Below are 22,879 nucleotides of genomic sequence, written 5' to 3'. Positions count from 1 at the left end.
GAGAAATGAGTCCAGGAACAACTGCTCTACTTGGTCATCCTCTAGAGATAGATCTCTTCTTCAGGAATTTTTGCACAAGTGAGATCCATACAAGGGTCAAAGGGTCTTTCTCACCAGCCGGGAGAAAGACACTGTGAACTGAGTCATCAAAAAATAAATACTATTTCCTTGCTCTTCCGTAAGACAAACAAGACATCAACAAGAATCATATTTCGCCGAGTCAGAGCTATCCTGCAGGGCTGGCCAAACCACCACAAACCAGTAGGATCCTGCATCAGCCCAGCCCTGAACACTTCACCTTTCCTGCCATGGGCTTCTGAATAGCCTCACCCACGCACACAGGCAAAAGCCCATCCCACCAGCCCGGGGAGAAGGAAAGCAGAAGGTAGAAAACCAGAAGCGAGTCCAGGCTCTTTTGAGGTAGGACTAAACAGCAGAGGGGCAACGGCAGAAGTTCTCAGGAAGAAGGAAATGCTCTTCTTAGGTAGGAGGTCTACAATTAGACCACATTCAAGGGTATTTGCATGTGTCCTTGTCTTCTCCCCCCACAATTCAGTGCTTACAAAAGTCCAAGCCTATCAGATAAATTGGGGGCAATTTCAAGCATATTTTTCTCTTTTCCCCGCTAAAGAGTGAATTTAAGTTTGAGATCACTTTCAGAAATTCATTATTCCAAAAAAAAAAAAAAATGAGGCCCACCTGCATGGAGGGCCTAGATCTTCCCCCAGTGATTATGAAGCCTGCGTGTGCGCTCACTCAGCCCCATGGACTGTAGCCCTCCAGGCTCCTCTGTCCATGGGATTTTCCAGGCAATAATACTGGAGTGGGTTGTCATTTCCTACTCCAGGGGATCGTCCTGATTCAGGGATCAAACCTGCCTCTCCTGAATTGGCAGGTGGCTTCTTTACCACTTTGCCACCTGGGAAACCCCAGTTAAGAAGCCTGCTGCTGCTGCTGCTGTCATCCTCAAAGACATTTCTTACAAAGAAAACCTGTGGCCAAACTCTCAAAAGAATGGAACCCTCATCCTGATTTCACAGTGATTAGGCCAGAAGCTTGGAAGTTCAGGAAGGGAACTGGGGCTTTGATAGGATTGTCGCAGCCTGGGAAAACATAGGAAATGTTTAGTCAGAAGGAACGAAAACACAGTGTACGGATGGAAATCTGATCTCTGCAGACCTATCTTTATTATAGCTCGGGGCAGAGTGATGTGGGGAGAAGCAAATTTAAAACCAGCAGACTGTTAAAACAGAACTGTAATGGGCCAGAAACCTTCCTCAGGACAGAAACCTCCCGTGCTGCACACGGTGTACACTTGCGCAGGCCAGGAACCAAGGCATTCAGGCTTTTAAGTACCCCGGGCTGGAACATACTATTCCCACAAGGTGCACCTGTGAACTTTCTGGAGGGCTTTCTTACTGTTTCTGATGACTCCTAGGAATGTTCAGGCTTGAGCTCTGGGTGCAAAGAGACCATGTTCCAAGGCAGTGTCCCATAACGAAAGACAAGGGAGAAAAAGGCCATAACCAGCCTGGCTCCGAAGAGGATTGGCGGACAGGAAGGATGGGACCTCCAGGGAAGTCTGGGCCCCACATTACTTTCTGAACTTCCCTCTGAAGCTCCCGGGGTGGGCAGGACCACCCATCTGCCAATCAGAGGCTGAAATTCAGAGCCTGAGCCAAACAGCAAGAAGGCTTCTTTACCATGTTATTTTGCAAAGTAAATACATCTTTACAGAGGAGACTTGGTTTTACAAGTCCCTGTTCCACCTGCTATGGAGGTGGAAGGGGAGCTGCTGTTCTCAGGACTAGATGTTGATTCAATCCTAATGGACTCGATTAGGTAAGAATTCACTTTGGTGGTGTTCAAAGAGTTGTTGTGTTTGTTTGCACGTGATATTTCCCCCAAAGAAAACCTACACTGGCCACTATATGCAAATTCATCAGTTCAGGCAGCATCAGCAGCTGGTCATTGTGGTTCCCTTGCCAGCTCGGCTCCTCCAGGCCCTTCTGAGGCTGCCTCTAGGACACCTCTCGGGATCCCCACACTCCTCTGTGCTCAGTTGGGAAAGACAGAATTGATCAATATCACCAAGTGTTGGCTTGGATTAGGCTCAATGAGCAGAGTGGCTGGATTTGCACAGCCTAACATGCTTCAGCTAAATGTCAGAGTAGACCTTCTGCTCCACATTGGCCTTGGAAGGCCTCTAAAAATATTCCCTTTAGTAAACCAGCAGTTCCCACCCCAGGGACTATAGGTGGGTGCCTTGGTCTCTGCATTGTATAAGCCCCAAACCAGTAAGAGCCTCCTTGGGCTCCCTCAAATATTCATTAGCAGCAAGTATGAACAATGTTTAAATTACAGGATTACACATTGAACTAAATTAATTCTCTAGAACGAATGTGTCCTTAATACTCACATTAAAAACTAACTAATGCATTCTGATTTAGGAAAAAGAGAAAAGGGTTACCTTATTTCCAAGCATCTTGTGTCAACAGCCCACTTTAGGTTCTGTAATTGCCACTCCTGAATAATTAAAAGTCAAGGTCACGCATGTCACTGAAGAAACCTATAATTAACATCTAAGCATAACCATTAGATTCTCTAAATTGACTGATTGTTCTTAAAAAGGTGGTAGGGGGGCGAGAGCTTGACCTAGTATATTTTTTAAAAAACAACCTTTCTTGTTTTCATAGTTTTTTTTTTTCCAATAAGGAAATAAACACGTGCTTAAAATAAACTCACTGATTAAATGACAGGCGTTTTATAGATAGATATTGCAGGGTTTTAAAAAAGTTGCAATAACATGATCTACATGGTAGATAGTAGAAGGAATGCCAGATATTATCAGATCCTACAGCCACATTCTTTCTACAAGTAAAGAATCTGAAGTCCAGGTGGGTAAGAGAAATTTCCTCATATCACACAGCTAGCCAGTAAGCAGACAGAAATGAGAACTTCATGTTTATGGAGTGCTTTTCTTACCATTTCCTGTAGTAACAGCAAGGCAGTCAATAAACATCTCCCCGAGTTGCTTACATTGCTGTTTTCGCAATTCAAATAGCGTTCATCAGACACAGTATATGCGGCTAACAGGAAAGCCCGCATCAGTTTATGCCCTGCACATACTTGTTATGAAAGGAACAATCCTCAAGGTTTCAGATGTCCCCTTCATCAGTTGGGCCTCCGTGGACCAGCTAGATGTGGGTCTTTCTGAAAAGCCAAAGACAGTGGGAGAAAGGGCAGAACACAGGGGTTTTACAGAAATGAGAAGCGGGCAGTAGGGTGTGGCCTGGTGGTTCGCAACCCCAGACTTACCACAATCACTCAGAGGGATTTTCTAAAGTACCAATGTTGGGCTATCCCTCCAGAGATTCTGATTTATTTGACCTGGGCTGGGGCCCAGGCTTTTCCCAAGATTCCTTGGGTGATGATGGGATTGAGAACCACTGCAGAGCAAAGTCTTGGTGTCAGACAGAGCTAGGCTAAAAATCCCCAATCCTGGCATATATACCTATTTTCTCTGAATTTCCCTTATGCTTGCATGTGTGCTAAGTCACTTCAGTCATGTCTGATTCTTTGCAACCCTATGGACTCTAGCCTGCCAGGTTCCTCTGTCTGTGGGATTCTCCAGGCAAGAATATTGGAATGGGTTGCCGTCCCCTCCTGCAGGTGGTCTTCCTGATTCAGGGATCGAACCCACATTTACATCTCCTGCATTGGCGGGCGCGTTCTTTACCCCCAGCACCACCTGGGAAGCTGCATATATTAAATATATATATGTATATACATACACCATATGTATATTTTTTTAAAAAACAGAAAAATCCTATTCCATCGAGTGGCTATAAGCATTAAATTGGAATAGTATGTAAAGCAAAGAGTAGTTTCTCAATAAATTTGACTCTTCTTTCTTTTCTACATTTTAACGGTGATAGCAAAGAAGTAGCCTGAAGTCATCCATTGAAAGAGAACAGGCATGAGGGTCACTAGAGGGGCCTGACATTTTGAATGCTGTTTGACATAGATCAGTATATCTGAATTCTTCTCTGTATTCTGCTCTCTTCACCCACTGACCCCCCCCCCCCATTTTTTTTTTTTTTTTTCTGGAATAAATATCCATGTAAATCAAGACCTGGACATACTTAATCCCCCAGGAAGGAGGGCTGTCCAGTCAATGATTTGGATCACTTGATTCCGGTTGGGCAACTTCCATGGACCTTGCACTTATATAGGTTTTCTGCTTGTAAGCTGTAGCTTTACACTAGCTTTACTCTTTTTGGGAGATCAAGTGAAGGCAGGAGGAGATTGGCTAGGGGCAAAGACGCCACTCCTCTCTGCCAGATGCACATTGTGCTACTTCTACACATGAGGTGGTTCTCTGCCAGTCCAGCTTTTGTAAGATGCCTCAATGAATGTGCAAATAATTCCACACGGCCCCACCCAGGGGCATCAGATACCATTTTCATTCTCATTTGTGAACACACAGTATATGAAAAATTCTGGTGCCGCAGGAGCCAGGGCATGGAACTAAAATATGTAAATAGTAGCAATCAATGCCTTGTCCAAAAGCAAACATTGTACTCCAGGCTTGGATTTTTATTCCATGTGTACTTCAAAAGCTGCAGGAAGTAAAAGAGAAAACAAACAAAAACCCAAAGCCCTCACCTCTGGACTCTTGATCTTCTTCAGGCAACCCTGCCCCAGACCACTGTTTGGCATCTGCCTATATTTGGCGATGGCAGTTAGGACCCCTCCAGCCAAGGAAGCCCCCTCTTGTGCCTTACTCTTGTACCTGTCTTTGAGTAGAACTTCTGCCCAGGCCCTGGCCAAAAGTCTGGTTTGGGGTTCTTTTCCATTATCATTGCTTTTGCTGCTGCTGCTAAGTCGCTTCAGTTGTGTCCGACTCTGTGCGACCCTATGGACGGCAGCCCACCAGGCTCCTCCGTCCCTGGGATTCTCCAGGCAAGAGTACTGGAGTAGGGTGCCATTGCCTTCTCCGCCCATTTCTTTTTCTACCCACCTTTTCCCCACCCAGTGACTGAGTTTCCCAATGTTTCAGCTGCGAGAATCTGCCCCATGCGGGAAGCTTTGTCCAGCAAACATTGCTGTCCAGCCAGATGGGGGAAACTGCCAGAAGCATGGTATATGGAGGCAATGGTGGGTTTTACAGTGGCCCCTTGCTAAGGAACTGCCAGTCTACCATCCAGCTGCCTTCTCCGGCCTCCCACTGCTGTTCTTGTTGGGCAACTGTCTGACGTTGCTGTCTGCCTGAACTGTCTCAAAGGGCAAGATGGCGCCAGGGATCTCTGGCCCTTCTCCTTCCTCTCGCCCGGTATTCCTGGCCCTTTTTCCTGTAATCACCAGGCCCATGAGCCATTTGAGTGTGCAGCTATTTTTACTAGAGTGTAAAGGATTCTCAGGGTATAAACTATATTTAGCAAAGGTTAAAGTTTGCATTACACAATCAGTGGGGCACAGGATTCAATCATTAAACATCCTGGTTTTGGTCTTCCTGCTTCATTCATCTACAAATGGGTTTTTCCAGACCTAACCCTTCTCCTTTTGATTCAGCCTACAGTCTTTGTTTCCTGTAAGAAAGGGAATTCTTTTCTTTTTATGTCTCAAGTCCCAATTCTACTGCAGACAGAGATTTTCTTATGGCCATCAGAACTTCTGATTTAGTAGGAATCTATGAAGAATGTTAAATGGAATCCTTCCAGGATTGAAAAAAAAATCTAGTCTAGAAATTCTTAAAAACACAAACTGCCCACCTAGAAGCTTCAACTGATGCTCACTGATAACTGTAGTTGACTTTTCAGGCCAAGGTACTAAGGAGGGATTATGTCTGAGGGTGTTTAAATCAGCATGAAAATGAAAAGGAGGGCTGTAAGCTAGCTGAACTGTGGTGTTGGAGAAGACTCTTGAGAGTCCCTTGGACTGCAAGGAGATCCAACCAGTACATCCTAAAGGAAATCAGTCCTGAAAATTCATTGAAAGGACTGATGCTGAAGCTGAAACTCCAATACTTTGGCCACCTGATGTGAAGAGCTGACTCATTTGAAAAGACCCTGATGCTGGGAAAGATTGAAGGCGGGAGGAAAAGGGGATGACAGAGATGAGATGGTTGGATGGCATCACCAACTAACTGAACATGAGTTTGAGTGAACTCCGGGAGCTGGTGATAGTCAGGGAGGCCTGGCGTGCTGCAGTCCATGAGGTCACAAAGAGTTGGGCACGACTGAGCAACTGAACTGAACTGAACTGAACTGAAAGCTAGCTCATCTAAAGAGGAAGTGGACAGCAGGGTCCAGGATGTATAACATGACATGCAGCCAAGCTGATCCTTTGGCTGCTGGAAGTGCAGTGTGCTAACAGCCTGAGGGGCTAGACCTATATAGGAAGGGCTTCAGCTGCAGAGTCACCTCTTCGAGGTGACACCCCCCTCCTGGGGCAGCCTGCACCTGGTGGCTGGTCAGGGTTGCATATATAGGCCTGGTCCCTTCACCTCAACTCTAGAGAGCGTGCCTGCTTCAGAGTTCTAGGGTTGAACAGCCTTTCATTGAGACTGTGTCACTGCCCAGCCTCCCCTCTACCTCTTGCACACGTGGAAATTTCCAGAGCACTTCCTAATAAACTCCTGCATGCATCTCCATCTCGGCCAGGCTTCCCAGGAAACGCAACCTGAGACAATGACCTTCACCAAGCCACATGTGATTCTCCTGATTAATTCTCTGGGGCAGTCCCACATTGCTACATGGCTACGAGAGTCAACAGACCCAGGAGCATCAGTATCTCAGGTGAAGGTATTAGAAATGCGAAATCTCAGTCCCCATGCCAAAATGATAAAATCTGAATCCCTATCTGAACAAAGTCCTCAGATGATTCATATGTATATTAATGTTTGATCAGCACTGGCCTACATAATAATTGGATGAGAAATGATGAGAAGGAATGTTTATTGGAAGTACAGAAGTATCCTGGCTCAATGGGAGTCATCTGTTTTTAGTTCAGAAACTATTTTTCCTACTAAAAGGAGTTTAAAGACTCATTACTTTTCCACAGTCCAATCACAAACAAAAGAGCAGAACACAGAGGCAGCTGGTCAATTGCTCAAGTTAGGAAACCAAGCTGCACTATTAAGCAAACAAGGAAAAAGCTTATATGTAAAGTAAGTGCCAGCATTTCTTGGAGTATAAAGATTAAACTCTTCCCTTGCAATACAATAGATGAGCTTCAAACACACCAAGAGACTTAGAACCTTCCCAAAGGACCGCAGGGGAACTAGTATAAAGAAAGCCTCCCACATAGGTGGCAAGAGCATGAATTCACATTGATTCTCTGAGCCACACCACTGAAAAGATTTCCACCAGATCTTCAGTGAGAAAAAATTAGTTTATGTTAGAATGGCAATAGTTTGTAGCAGGAAACGTACGTGCTAAAATGTTAAGGTGTAATGAAATGTTCCTGTGGTTCTTATTTCAGAGGATCCAGTCATTCTCAACAGATCCTTTTAAGCTGTCTCTCTGGACTTCTTTATAGATGAACCTCAAGACTGAGTCTGACTTCTCTGTGTGTCTTTTGATGGAAGTCCTAGAACACAGAGGAGGCAAGAACAGGTGAGCGGTGCTTTAAAGAATGTTGCTTCACTATGATTGGTTTTTGTCTGCTGTGACCTGTTCCTATTGAAGAGCATCAAGGAAACAGGGTGCTGTCATGTACCCAGAACCCCTGAGGGAAAACCTAAGTGTTCGCAGACACCAAGTGAAGAGTCAGGGATCCGGTTCTGGATGAAATGGAGGGCAGCCATAAAACCTAAACAGAACACATGGACCAGCCTATCTGAGGACTCCAAAGTGTAAATGGCAGCGGGGGGGTTGGGGAGGAAGACCAGAATTTGAAATGCCTGTGAAACAGCAGTAAGAGTCCCACATGTCCTCTGGGTCCCTGGTCTGGATGGGAGGCAACCCCGAATCCGGAAATGAGTAACAGGTGTGGCTAGAAAGAGCTCCCTCTTGGTCTGGCTTCAGGTGCAATTGACACCCAGAGACAGTGGGGAAATCCCCTGTTCATTTCCTTTGCTTCCTTTATTCTTCCAGCCCCAACCCCTCAAGGCAACCAGAGCAGTAGCAGTGAGAGTGGCAACAGTGGAGCCCAAGAGGACCCTTTCTGCCTGCAGGAGCTGTTTCCTAAGAGACTGAGGGAACCCCTAACCCTTTCTCAGGGCTCCCACCACCTGGCCCCTAACGTGGGCGCATTCACAGGAAGGGTGCAGCACAGCAGGATAGACAGAGCACTCGCTTTCTGTCCAGAGGATGGGGATGGGCGGTGGGGGGTGTGACACAGAGTGCTGGGAAGTTCTAGGGAGATTACAAAAAAAGGAGGAACTTGGGCAAGTGGGTCCCTAAAGCTGTTCACAAACTCCTGGATTAAATCCTGTGCTGTGTGGGTGTGGGTCTCTCCTAAAAAGGACAGCAAAGACACCGAGAATTGAACTGAGGGGTGGACCATCACTCAGGTCCCAGAATGGGCCCCCAGTGGCACACACATGGAGAAAATCTAAGTGTCTGCAAGGACTCCGAAAACACAGCTGACATTGAAACTACAACTTACAACAGCCTTGAAAAATATTCAGCCTGAATCCATTGGGGTTGATTGCCTGCTAAAATATAGATACCATCATTTACATAAGATGTAAATAAAACCCAGGCTCCCAAAATATAACATTCAAAACATCCAAGATATGATCCAACATTTACTCAGCGTATTAGTTTTCTACTGCTGCTACAACAAATGACCGCAAACCTAGTGGCTGAAAATAGTACAGCTGGTATTTGCTGTTTTTAAGTTCTGTAGGGCAGAAGTCCAAATTCAGTCTCACTGGGTAAAATCCAGGTATGGGGAGGGCTGACACCTTTTGGATTCTCTTTGGGAGAATTATTTCCTTGCATTTTCAAGCTCTGAGGGACAGCTCTCATGCCTTGGCTCATGGACCTTCCTCCATCTTCAAAGCAAGCAACGTATCATGTCTCCGACCCTTCTTCCATTGTCACCTCCCTTTCAGATCATAACCAGGAAACATTCTCTGCTTTTAAAGGTGCTCGTGATTATATTTATCCCACCAGTATAATCTCCGCATCTCAAGGTTTGAGTCTGATAAGCACTTTTGTCGCATCTGCAGTGTTAATCCCTTTTGTCAAGTAAATATTTACAGGTTCTGGAAATTAGGATGCAGCTATCTCTAAGCAAGGAGAGATAAAAAAGCCTTCTTCAGCGATCAATGCAAAGAAATAGAGGAAAACAACAGAATGGGAAAGACTAGGGATCTCTTCAAGAAAATCAGAGATACCAAGGGAACATTTCATGCAAAGATGAGCTCGATAAAGGACAGAAATGGTATGGCCCTAACAAAAGCAGAAGATATTAAGAAGAGATGGCAAGAATACACAGAAGAACTTTACAAAGAGATCTTCATGACCCAGATAATCACGATGGTGTGATCACTGACCTAGAGCCAGACATCCTGGAATGTGAAGTCAAGTGGGCCTTAGAAAGCATCACTATGAACAAAGCTAGTGGAGGTGATGGAATTCCAGTTGAGCTATTCCAAATTCTGAAAGATGATGCTGTGAAAGTGCTGCACTCAATATGCCAGCAAATTTGGAAAACTCAGCAGTGGCCACAGGACTGGAAAAGGTCAGTTTTCATTCCAATCCCAAAGAAAGGCAATGCCAAGGAATGCTCAAACTACCGCACAATTGCACTCATCTCAAACGCTAGTAAAGTAATGTCAAAATTCTCCAAGCCAGGGCTTCAGCAATATGTGAACTGTGAACTTCCAGATGTTCAAGCTGGTTTTAGAAAAGGCAGAGGAACCAGAGATCAAATTGCCAACATCCACTGGATCATGGAAAAAGCAAGAGAGTTCCAGAAAAACATCTATTTCTGCTTTCTTGACTATGCCAAAGCCTTTGACTGTGTGGATCACAATAAACTGTGGAAAATTCTGAAAGACATGGAATACCAGAACACCTGATCTGCCTCTTGAGAAACCTATATGCAGGTCAGGAAGCAACAGTTAGAACTGGACATGGAACAACAGACTGGTTCCAAATAGGAAAAGAAGTTCGTCAAGGCTCTATGTTGTCACCCTGTTTATTTAACTTCTATGCAGAGTACATCATGAGAAATACTGGGCTGGAAGAAGCACAAGGTGGAATCAAGATTGCTGGGAGAAATATCAATCACCTCAGATATGCAGATGACACCACCCTTATGGCAGAAAGTGAAGAGGAACTAAAAAGCCTCTTGATGAAAGTGAAAGTGGAGAGTGAAAAAGTTGGCTTAAAGCTCAACATTCAGAAAATGAAGATCATGGCATCTGGTCTGATCACTTCATGGGAAATAGCTGGGGAAACAGTGGAAACAGTGTCAGACTTTATTTTTCTGGGCTCCGAAATAACTACAGATGGTGACTGCAGCCATGAAATTAAAAGACGCTCACTCCTTGGAAGGAAAGTTATGACCAACCTAGACAGCATATTCAAAAGCAGAGACATTACTTTGCCAACAAAGGTTCGTCTAGTCAAGGCTATGGTTTTTCCTGTGGTCATGTATGGATGTGAGAGTTGGACTGTGAAGAAGGCTGAGTGCCAAAGAATTGATGCTTTTGATCTGTGGTGTTGGAGAAGACTCTTGAGAGTCCCTTGGACTGCAAGGAGATCCAACCAGTCCATTCTGATCCAACCAACCCATTCCAGTATTCTTGCCTGAAGAATCCCCATGAACAGAGGAGCCTGGAAGGCTATAGTCCATGGGGTCACAGAGAGTTGCACACAACTGGGCGACTAAGCACAGCACAGAATATAATATAACCTTTTAGAACAATTATATTGGAGCCAAGTCTATTGACGTTGAAAGAACATATGATATAAATGTTAAAGGATAAAATGTTTGTTCCCCTTGGTTGGGAAACTAAGATCTCACATGCCACGCAGCCAAAAAACAAAAGTTGATTTGTCATAGGTTGAGCAACCTTTACGCGAAGCGTGTTGATTAAATCATAGTTGTCAAAGAATATATGACATGAATGTTAAATGATAAAGACATTTGTCAAATACACACACAATACACACAAACTGGGTTTCATAATTGTATATGTGTGTGATTATAATTGCGGGAAAGATTTAGAAAAATAAAAACCCAACTGATATCAGCAGCTGCTTCTGAGGAATAAGATAAGAATAGAATAGGTACTTGTGCTTTTTATTTCCTGTGTGAACATGTGTGTGTGGTTTAACAAAGGACAGTTATCATTATTGACATTTTAAAAAATGGTAAAAGGCCTATCTATATAAGTCATTTTCAATATTCTCTAGAGTTCTCCTAAGAAATTAACTAGCTAGTCTTTTACTGGTTTCTGGAAATTTAGCATTTTATTCACTTTCCTTAAGGAAACCCAAACAACATATTCAGCATCTCCTAGTGTATAAGTTTTCTATTGCTGTATAGTGAATTATCTCAAAACAACAAAATTTATTATCTGATGCAGTTTCTGGGGATCAGGAACCCAAGAGTATCTTGGCTGGGTGCTTCCAGTCAGGGTTTCTCATGAAACTATCGTCATCTGAAGGCTTGATCATGAATGGAGGATCCACTTACAAGTCCCTCACATAGCTGTCAGTAAGAGAACTTGTTTTCGCACTGGGTGTGGTCAGAGACTCCATTCTCCATCACACAGTCTTCTCTGTAGTCTGCTCACAGCTAGCAACTGACTTGCGCTCAAGTGATTGGTCAAAGATTTGAGTGACCGAGATGAAAACTGCAATGACTTTTATAACCTCATCTTAGAAGTGACATCTTAGAAGAAGACCAATGGACTTCTGCTATAGTCCTTTGGTCACACAGACTGCAGTTCAGTTCAGTTCAGTCACTGAGTCGTGTCCGATTCTTTGCAACTCCATGAATTGCAGCACACCAGGCCTCCCTGTCCATCACCAACTCCCGGAGTCACCCAAACCCATGTCCATCAAGTCGATGATGCCATCCAGCCATCTCATCCTCTGTCGTCCCCTTCTCCTCCTGCTCCCAATCCCTCCCAGCATCAGAGTCTTTTCCAATGAGTCAACTCTTAGCATGAGGTGGCCAAAGTGCTAGAGTTTCAGCTTTAGCATCAGTCCTTTCAAGGAATACCCAGGGCTGATCTCCTTTAGAATGGGCTGGTTGGATCTCCTTGCAGTCCAAGGGACTCTCAAGAGTCTTCTCCAACACCACAGTTCAAAAGCATCAATTCTTCGGCTCACACAGACTTACTCTGGTACAAATATGTTGGGAGAATACACAAGAATGTGGATACCAGAAGTCAGGGATCACTGAGGGCTCTCTTGAGGTCTCAATACACAGTTAATTTTTTCCCTGCTATCTCTCCTTCCTAAGTTCATAGACCTTCTAAGAGGTTATAAAGTACAACTCTATCCCTACAGCATTGCTGGTGAATTCAGGGGTCCTGGAGCACCCAATCTTCCATTGAAAGAGAACCCTATGGAGTAATAGGAAACTCCTACTCACAGAGACCCAGCCTTTTCCCGTGAACAACAGAGTTTGATTCCCCTAAAGTGTGATGGGTTTTCCTGATGATTCTTTCCTCAGGCAGTAAAGAATCTGTCTGCAATGCAGGAGACCTGGGTTCAATCCCTGGTCTAGAAGAGACCCTGGAGAAGCAAATGGCAATCCACTCCAGTATTCTTGTCTGGAAGATCCACTGGAGAAGGGAATGGCAACCCACTTTAGTATTCTTGCTGGAGAATTCCATAGACAGAAGAGCCTAGTGAGCTACAGTCCATGGGACTGCAAAGAGTCCGACATAACAGAGTAAAACTAACAAAGTGTGATAACTGGGCTTCCCTGGTGGCTCAGACAGTAAAGAATCTCCCTGCAATGCAGGAGACCTGGGTTCGATCCCTGGGTCAGGAAGACGCCCTGGAGAAGGGAATGGCTACCCACTCCAGTATTCTTGCCTGTAGAGTTCCATGGACAGAGGAGCCTGGGGGGCTATAGTCCATGGGGTCGGACACAACTGAGTGACTAACACTTTCACTTTTTCAAAGTATGATCATTAAGAAGAGTTGGGAAAACTACAAATGTAAATACTTGTTCAAAGAGAAAAACATGAGAAACAACTAGTTGCCTCAAAGAGAATCCCTTCAACAGGCGGTCACATCATTTGCTCCCACTCTTCGGCCCAAACTTTCATCTTTACAAGTCAGAACAGTTGTTTCTTCTCCCAAGTGGAAATTCCTATAAGCCATGGAGACAAGGGAGTGGAAATGCTTGCCAGCTTATATTGATAAATCAATATAAATTAATGAAACTCAACTGCTACTGAGAAAATATTAGCAGGCCATCAATAAAATGTGGAGGTTAAAGTATACCTATGTCTCTACACAAGAACAATACGAAGTACTTCAAGGCACAGCATAACTGAGAATTTGGGAAAGAATTTTGTAATATGTGGATGTACCTGCTTGCAAAAGATGTGTATTATATTTCCTAGGGGTATATGTGAATGTACACTGAATAGCTTAGGTTTAGCCAAACATTTAAGTCTTTCATAATAGCCTTTTAGATATGACAGAGAAATAAAAAGAGTTGATTTAGGGGGCTTCCCTGATGGTCCAATGGTTAAGAGTCCATGCTCCCACTGTAGAGAGCACCAGTTCAATCCCCGGTCCTGTACCCTGTATAGGGAACTAAGATCCCACATGCCACTCAGCCAGAAAAAAAAAAAAAAGTTGATTCATCATAGATTGAGCGACCCTTATGCAAAATGTTGATTAAATCATTGTTGTCAACTTGAAAGCAATAACATGCCTCAGGGTTTTGAATGTCTCATTCAACACTCTTATAAACTATTTGGACAAAGGCAAAGAAAATGGACTCAAGTATTGTCAAGTATTATCATGCTAGGAGAGTCAAGGAGGCAAATAATAAAATCAGAATTCTCAAAGGTGTCCAAAAGATTGAAATGATAGGCCAGAACCCATGGCAGAAGAATGAATGGGAAGGAAGTGGCGTAAAATCTGCCTAAGTACAAAAATGAGACCTGGCACAATACCAGTTAATGTAGGAAAGTGTTAAGTGAGCTGCAGTTCAATATGAGTCAGCAGCTTGCCAATTCTGCCCAGGAGGCAATACAGAAAATTAGTCTGCATTGTAAAAGAAATATGGAGCTCAGAACCAGGGAGAACTGATCTGATGAACCCCACACTGTGAATACATGGATTCCTGGAATGATGGACAGATTCCTGTATGACCACATGTATCTTCTAATTCCAAGATTGTGTAGTTCTCTTTATAACATGTCCCTGAGTGACCAATCTAGTAATTCTATCCCCCCACCAAAGGAAATGAGTTTGTCTCATTCTTTTCTTTAGTCATTCAAGCAATGTTTATTGGGGGAAAAAAAAATTGTTTGCCAGGTACCCTGCTAAAAGCCAGGAACATAAAGATGCTTCTTAGGATACACATAACGTTTTCCCAGTTAGTCGTCCAAACACTAATATAGGTGATGATGTGATGGAATCTGGTCAATGTAGTCAAGGTTCCAGATCAGTTGAGCTTGAGAAAGAGAAATTATCTGAATGGACCTGACCTAATCACATGAGCACTTTAAAAGCAGAGAGTTTTTGATGGCTGGTAGGAGAGTTTAAGTCAGAGGTTCAAATGCACCTTTGCTGGGCACGTGGTAGGGAGTGTGTGTGGCCACTAAAATGGGGGCTAAGAATGGCCCCCAGCTAACAAGCCACCAAGGAAACAGAATATTATAACCTCTAGGAGATGAATTCAACCACAAGGATGAGCTTGGAAGAGGACCCCAGAGGAGACCTGCAGCCCTAATCAACACTTGGATTTCAGCCCAGTGAGACCTTGAGCAGAGCATCCAGGCCACTATGTCCTGACTTCTGACCTGCAGAAACTGTGAGGTAATAAACCTGTGTTGCTTTACGATGCTAAGTGTTTGCCAATTTGTTATCTAGCAATAGAAAACTAACACAGAATAAATAAAGAGCAGCCACACAATGCAATAAGTGCTCCTAGGAGCAGAGCTGCAGGATAGCTGGTTGGCTGTTGACTCAGGTCCCATTTTCCCCTTCTTTTCCCCAAGTGAGTCTAAGTTTGTTTAGGTGGCCACTGCTCATCCATCCCCACATTCATGGCTGCTACCTGCACTCCAAGCTCCAAGTGTGGGCTGATTAGTCTAAAACAGAGTTTCTTGATTTGGGTACTATCAACATTTTAACCTGGATCATTCTTACTGTGGGAGAATGCCCTGTGCTTTATAGGGTGTTTAGCAGTATCCCTGGCCTCTGCCCAGTATATGCCAGTGACACACAGTCCTTTGACCCTCCAGCAGTGACAAATATATCTCCAGATATTACTAAATGTCCCGCCCATGGGTGAGTGGGGAGCAAAATCACCCGTAGCTGAGAATCTTTGATCTAAAGGTAAGCTCACTCACCTGGCAAACAGTTGGTTTTAGGATAGGTATATGATCACTTTGGGAAAATGAGCTGCAAAGAAAGGTTTGGGTGGGGTATTCTGGGACAATCTCACTCTTCAGGGAATGCCATTGAAAGTAGCCCCATTTCTCTTCCTGTAGACAGTATCATGCACAGATTGAGACCTGGGGATGCTGCAGCCAATCCTGAAACCTACCTTACCTTTAGACTTCTAAATGACATGAGCCAGTTTCCTTATTGTTCAAGATAGTTTGAGATTGTTCATGAGAGTTCAAGGGATATCTGGGTTTTGCAGTCAAGAGTTGTCTGGCTAGTGCCAATGTACAAGGTGCTATTGAAGCCCAGAGGCAGGCTCATGTCACAAAGCTGAGTCAAGAAATAAAAAGGATGTATACTTACAGCTGATTCATGTTGTTGTGTGGCAGAAACCACACAACAGTAAATTGTACAGTAAACCACATAACTGTAAAGCAGTAATTCTCCTATTAAAAAAAGAAAAAGAAATAAAAAGGAGCTACACCCAGGAGAACAATCACTGAGTGCTCTCACACCACATTTTCTTAGAGACCTACTTTCTTCAGTTCAGTTCAGTTCAGTTCATTTCAGTCGCTCAGTCGTGTCCAACTCTTTGCGACCCCATGAATCTCAGCATGCCAGGCCTCCCTGTCCATCACCAACTCCTGGAGTTCACTCAGACTTACGTCCATCGAGTCGGTGATGCCATCCAGCCATCTCATCCTCTGTCATCCCCTTCTCCTCTTGCCCCCAATCCCTCCCAGCATCAGAGTCTTTTCCAATGAGTCAACTCTTCACATGAGGTGGCCAAAGTACTGGAGTTTCAGCTTTAGCATCAGTCCTTCCAAAGAACACCCAGGACTGATCTCCTTCAGAATGGACTGGTTGGATCTCCTTGCAGTCCAAGGGACTCTCAAGAGTCTTCTCCAACACCACAGTTCAGAAGCATCAATTCTTCGGCACTCAGCCTTCTTCACAGTCCAACTCTCACATCCATACATGACCACTGGAAAAACCATAGCCTTGACTAGACTGACCTTTGTTGGCAAAGTAATGTCTCTGCTTTTGAATATGCTTTCTAGGTTGGTCATAACTTTCCTTCCAAGGAGTAAGCGTCTTTTAATTTCATGGCTGCTACTACTTTCCTAATTTCCTACTTTCTTAGCAACTTTCAAATATGCAATGCATTATTATTAACTATCATCACCATATTGTACATTACACCCCCACAACTTATTTATCGTGTAACCGGTAGTTTGTGCTCTTTGATTCCTTCATCCACCATCTGTTCTCTGCATCTATAAGCTTGGTGTGTTTATTCATTTATTAGACTCTGTATGTAAGTGAAATCATATAGTACTTGTCTTTCTCTGCCTGACTCATTTCACTTAGTATTTGTCCTCAAAGTTCATCCATATTGTCACAAATGGCAAGACTTCATTCTTTTTTACAGCTGAATAATATTCCATTGTGTGTGTATGTGTGTGATATATATATATATATATTCAATACATATATTGAATATATGCATTTCCTTCATCCATTCATCCGTCTATGAAACAAAAGGTTGTTTCCATATCCTGGCTGTTTTAAACAATGCTACAGTGAACGTGAGGGCGCATGTATCTTTTCAAGTTAGTGTTTTCATTTTCTTCAGATTAAATAAACTCAAAAATGGAATTACTGAATGATATGGTAGTTCTGTTTTTAATTTTTTGAGGAACTTCCATACCATTTTCCAGAATGGTCACACCGATTTACATTCCCACCAACAGTGTACAAGGATTCCCTTTTCTCTCCACATCCTCTCCAACACTTGTTATATATTGTCTTTTTTATAGCAGCCATACTAACCCTGGTAGCTCAGGCAGTAAAGAATCTGCCTGCAGTGCAGGAGACCTGAGTTCAGTCCCTGGTTTGGGAAGATCCCCTGGAGGAGGGCATGGCCTCCCACTCCAGTACTCTTGTCTGGAGAATCCCACGGACAGAGGAGCCTGGTGGGCTGACAGAGGGCTACAGTCCATGGGCTTGCAAGGAGTCAGACACAACTGAACGACTAACACTAAATACTAAAGAGTGTGAAGTCATATCTCATTGTGATTTTGATGTGTATTTCCCTGGTGATTAGTGATGCTAAGCATTTTTCATGTACCCGTTGGCCATCTGTATGCATTCTTTGGCAAAATGTCTATTTGTATCTACCAGGTGGGGTGCAAATAGTAGCCGTCATTATAAGAAAGTTCACCAGTCTGATCCCCATCTGCTTTTATGGCCCCCATTACCATACAACTTCTTCTCAGCCCTTCTCACTGAGGTCTTCCTTCTTGGGAGCTTCACCTCCATTCCTGAAACCCCTCTCACTGAGAACTCCGATGTCTGTACTAAGAACGCTGCCTCTTAATACCCAAGGTCTCAACGCTGGTGTCTCAGCAGTAGAAAAATCCCCCTGAAATGCATGAGATGCAGGTTCGGTCCCTGGGTCGGTAAGATCCCCTGGAGAATACTGGCAACCACTCCAGTATTCTTGTCTGAGAAGTCCCATGCGCAGAAGAGCCTGGCGAGCTACAGTCCATGGGTTCACAAGAGTCCGACATGACTTAGAGACTAAACAACCACCAGCAACCCTCACAGTCCCCAGGTAGTCAGTTGTGATGGCCCACAGTGAAGATAAAAGGACACCTCTTCTAGTCTGAGTCACTGTTGGTTGCCTGGAGGCCAAAGTGGCTTTGTTGGTGCCTTAGCTCATCCATCTCACCCCCTCAAAGACAGAGCCCTGCAAAAACAGCATCTTCAGCTTTTTTCTGCAGCTCTTTCCTATCGTGACTCTGTTGGAATGGACACAGGCCCCATGTTGCTCTCTTTCTTCTCTCTCTCTTTCTAGAAACGATATCAGCTGCCAGGTTTTGACTATTTACTCTGGGCCAGGCATTTATGCTGAGCACCTGACAAGTCACATTTAATCCTCATAACCACCAGATGGGACAGGAATCCTGATTATACTCATTTTACAAAATAGTCTCTTATACCTAAAATAGCTGAAGTAATTTGCCCAAAGTAATGCAGTTTATCAGAGTCTGGACTCTGCTAAAATCCTTGCTTAATTAATACATATACCTCTCTCAAGGGGCTTCCCTTGCAACTCAGACGGTAAAGAATCCTCCTGCAGTGCAGGAGAGCTGGGTTCAACCCCTGTGTCAGAACAGTACCCTGAAGAAGGAAATGGCAACCCACCAGTATTCTTGCCTGGAGAATCCCATGGACAGGGGAGCCTGGCAGGCTACAGTCCATGGGCTCGCAAAGAGTCAGACATGACTGAGCGACTTTTACTTTTGGCTGCTCTCAAGGTACCAGAGTAACAACCTTCTCTTCAGTCACCACTGGCCACAATCAAAATCCTCTTGAAAATGAGCTCCTGCAAGTTCGCTCTGCTAGCACCTGGTCTGCAGGGGCACTCAGACATGGCATATATGGTGCTACGATTCATCGTTGACGGGTACTGAGTGCTTACTGTGGATCAGGCAGTATTCTAAACACTTTGCATTATTGATGCATTTCAAAACAGCCCTGTAAGCACTATCATTATCCCCTATTTTACAGATGGGGGGAAAAAAAAGTGAAGGCACTAAAAGGTTAAGAAACATGCCCGAGGTCATATAGTTAATAAGTGGCAGAGTTGGGACGTGGCAGTCTGGTACCTGAGCCCATGCTCTTCACACTCACTGTCAATTACTGAGCATCTACTATGTGCCAAGTACTGGGCTGGGGCCTCTGCATGCACTTTTCCTAATCTTAACAACATTCCTGCCAGAGAGTTGTGTCTCCAGGTTTCTAACAGAGGAATGTGAGTGTCAGAGAGATTGAACACACTTGCCTAAGATCTTAGTTAGTGTGTATCAACATCCAGGTCTACTCTGAGCTGTAAAATCATGTGCCTTTTCATGTGCACCTGTCTTCTAAAGCCTCAATCAGCTCCCTACTTCATCTTCCCAGGACCTCTCTGAGAGTTCTAGATCAGGTCTACATTCTGGATATAAATAGGAGGAGGGAGAGAAAAGAAGGTGGTGGCGGCCAGCTGCTGCTTCAAACAAAATACATCCACATTTACAAAGGCACTCGGGCTGGTTGCCTAGCAACAACTTTCTGCCTCCCCAACCTGCTCCACCCCATCCTTACCCACCCCACATTACACACATCCCTTGGCCTGCAATGCCCTCTGAGACATCCCCCTCCAAGGCTGTCTTTGCTCATTTCAACCTGATTTGCAGGCAAATGCTTGCAGATTGCAACTTGCAGGGAGTCCAGGAAACACACAATTTGTTTACCAGATGGCCTGAGGGCAGGCAAAACAGAGCTGCCCTCCCTGGGTTTGTAGCCCATACCTTGGCACTCACAGGGTATCTGAGGCTGTGGGAAGGAAAAGGTCTCATTTCAGGCTCTTTGTCATATCCCTGAAGGTTTAAAAAAAGAGTTTTGTGTTTCACATATGTCAAGTCCTTTAAATAGTTCTTTGAAATAAAAGTTTGATTGGGATAGAACTAAAGTAGACTGTCTGGATTTTTTTCCTCTTATCTCCCATGTTTGAAGCTAAGAGCCTCTTAAATTTAAACTTATCTTCAGTTCAACCAGTCCAAAAGGCTTTGGGGCTATTTTTGTCCTAGAGTCTTAAAGGGAGGTAGGATAAGGCAGAATACACAGTTCACTGAGCAATTCTTTCAAGCATAAATAAAAAGGGACAACAGTAGTGCAGCCCCCAACAGGCCCAGAAACTTCAGTTTCATTGTGAGAAGGTAATGTTGACCTGAGCGTCGGACTGAAATATCCCCCTCATGGGCCCCAGGCATTCTTGTCATTCTGGCCCCTTTTGACCACAAAATGAACAGAAAAAATATTAACAATTGTATTTCACAACTGTGTGGGTCTAAAGACAAATATAATCCAGACTGGATTCATTACTATACATTATTTTTATTATGTTCTGTTCATCTTCCTTCTCATGTAAAAAAATTAAAGGGCTTCCAAAAGGTTTGTGAATCCAGGCCCCTGTGCCTGCAGTGCCTAAAGTTGAGAGCAGACCAGCACACACACACGTGTTACTGGAATTGGTGCCCTGTCTCAGTCTGGAAGCTAGAAAAATGTGAGATGTGGTGCCTGCACTCAAAGGGCTTCCAGCCTCGCTGGGCAGAAAGACGAAGGCAACAAGTACGATTACTATACCATAGACATTCATCTTGAAAGCCACCAAGAAAATCATCAAGGTCTCTTTCTAGCTTAGTTGCATTTCTATTTAAATAAATAATGTATTTTAAAACACAGCTGATTGAGAAAAGTCCAGAAAGGTAGAAGATGGCTCTGGCAAGCATGGTATGATTGGATGCTGGAGGTATACAAAAGTCAAGGAAGATCTCTGGGTTGAGGACTTAAGTGGCCATCTACATAGACAGGAAATACAAAAAGAGGAATGGATTGGAAGAGGCAGCAATGAATCTCATTTTGGGCAGGTTGAATCTGAGATGCCTTTGGAGAGTAATAAGCAGAGACCAGGGCTAGTTTACTCCCCACTGGAGTCCTATCTCCCTGCTCATGGATATATGTGGAGAAATCTAGTGACTAGTTGCCAATATAGGTCTGGTGGCCCAGAATAGACATCTGGGCTATAGTTAGACACTGAGTGTTGCAGCAGATGCTGGCCCCTGACATTCACTCTCTACCCAAAGGCTATTTATATGAACATCTGCAACTCCCTGCCTGTTCTAGCTTCAGAAAGAGATTTGGCCCATACACAAGACAAGCTGGAATTGCCAAGGAGTCAATGCACCAGAGCAGCCCTCAACAAGTGATGGAAAGGAAGTTGGTAGATCAATAACCCAACTTCTTCAGCCTTCAGTTGGGATGACTCTGCAGTATGGTCTATACAGTTTCTCAGAATTCTCCAGCAGGCTGAGTTTCTAGATATTCGGGTGAAGCCGAAGACACTCTGGTAACACCATTTTTGGGTAAGGGTCTTCTTTGGGTGAAGGGTGATATAGCCAGCTCCAGGAGCACATACATCTGTAAACGAAGGGTTGAGACTTTAAACTGATAATTAAGAGCTACCATTTGAATACTTATTACTTATCCACAGAGAGCTTGGCAGCTCAAAGACAGCCCATTTCATTTTCACTTAGATCTAGTTACTGGAAAGTTCTTTCTCAGAGTGAAATAACATAAGTTTTTGACTTCTACCTTTTGGTTCTACTTTTTTTTTAAGTAAAAGTTTTATTTTGGTGGGGAAAAAGTGTGCAATTCAATAGTTTTTAGTATATTCACAGAGTTTTGCAACCATCACCATCAATTTTAAAATATTTTCATCACCCTGAAAGGGAACACTGTATCCTTAACAATCTCTCATCAGTTCAGTTCAGTTCAGTCGCTCAGTCGTGTCTGACTCTTTGCAACCCCATGAATCGAAGCACTCCAGGCCTCCCTGTCCATCACTAACTCCCGGAGTTCACTCAGACTCACGTCCATGGAGTCGGTGATGCCATCCAGCCATCTCATCCTCTGTCCTCCCCTTCTCCTCCTGCCCCCAATCCCTCCCAGCATCAAAGTCTTTTCCGATGAGTCAACTCTTCTCAGGAGGTGGCCAAAGTACTGGAGTTTCAGCTTCAGCATCATTCTTTCCAAAGAAATCCCAGAGCTGATCTCCTTCAGAATGGACTGGTTGGATCTCCTTGCAGTCCAAGGGACACTCAAGAGTCTTCTCCAACACCACAGTTCAAAAGCATCAATTCTTTGGCACTCAGCCTTCTTCACAGTCCAACTCTCACATCCATATCTGACCACAGGAAAAACCATAGCCTTGACTAGACAGACCTTTGTTGGCAAAGTAATGTCTCTGCTTTTGAATATGCTATTTAGGTTGGTCATAACTTTCCTTCCAAGGAGTAAGCGTCTTTTAATTTCATGGCTGCAGTCACCATCTGCAGTGATTTCGGAGCCCCAAAAAATAAAGTCTGACACTGTTTCCACTGTTTCCCCATCTATTTCCCATGAAGTGATGGGACTGGATGCCATGATCTTCGTTTGCTGAATGTTGAGCTTTAAGCCAACTTTCTCACTCTCCACTTTGACTTTCATCAAGAGGCTTTTTAGTTCCTCTTCACTTTCTGCCATAAGGGTGGTGTCATCTGCATATCTGAGGTGATTGATATTTCTCCTGGCAATCTTGATTCCAGCTTGTGTTTCTTCCAGCCCAGCGTTTCTCATGATGTACTCTGCATAGAAGTTAAATAAGCAGGGTGACAGTATACAGCCTTGACATACTCCTTTTCCTATTTGGAACTAGTCTGTTGTTCCGTGTCCAGTTC

General features: G+C 44.0%; 1 long non-coding RNA gene across 1 annotated transcript; it reads left to right on the top strand.

Moving 5' to 3' along the window:
• The first annotated feature begins 234 nt into the window (after window positions 1-234).
• Window positions 235-17,214, top strand: LOC139182159 (uncharacterized). The gene is made up of 4 exons (XR_011565731.1): window positions 235-1,842; window positions 6,666-6,800; window positions 7,486-7,619; window positions 8,100-17,214. It is a non-coding gene; the product is annotated as an uncharacterized lncRNA (long non-coding RNA).
• Window positions 17,215-22,879: the final 5,665 nt, after the last annotated feature.

The sequence above is a fragment of the Bos indicus genome, chromosome 3 (assembly GCF_029378745.1).
Source record: "Bos indicus isolate NIAB-ARS_2022 breed Sahiwal x Tharparkar chromosome 3, NIAB-ARS_B.indTharparkar_mat_pri_1.0, whole genome shotgun sequence".
NCBI lineage: Eukaryota > Metazoa > Chordata > Mammalia > Artiodactyla > Bovidae > Bos > Bos indicus.
The sequence above is the reverse complement of the archived record's forward strand: the minus strand, read 5'-3'. Positions and strand labels throughout refer to the sequence as shown.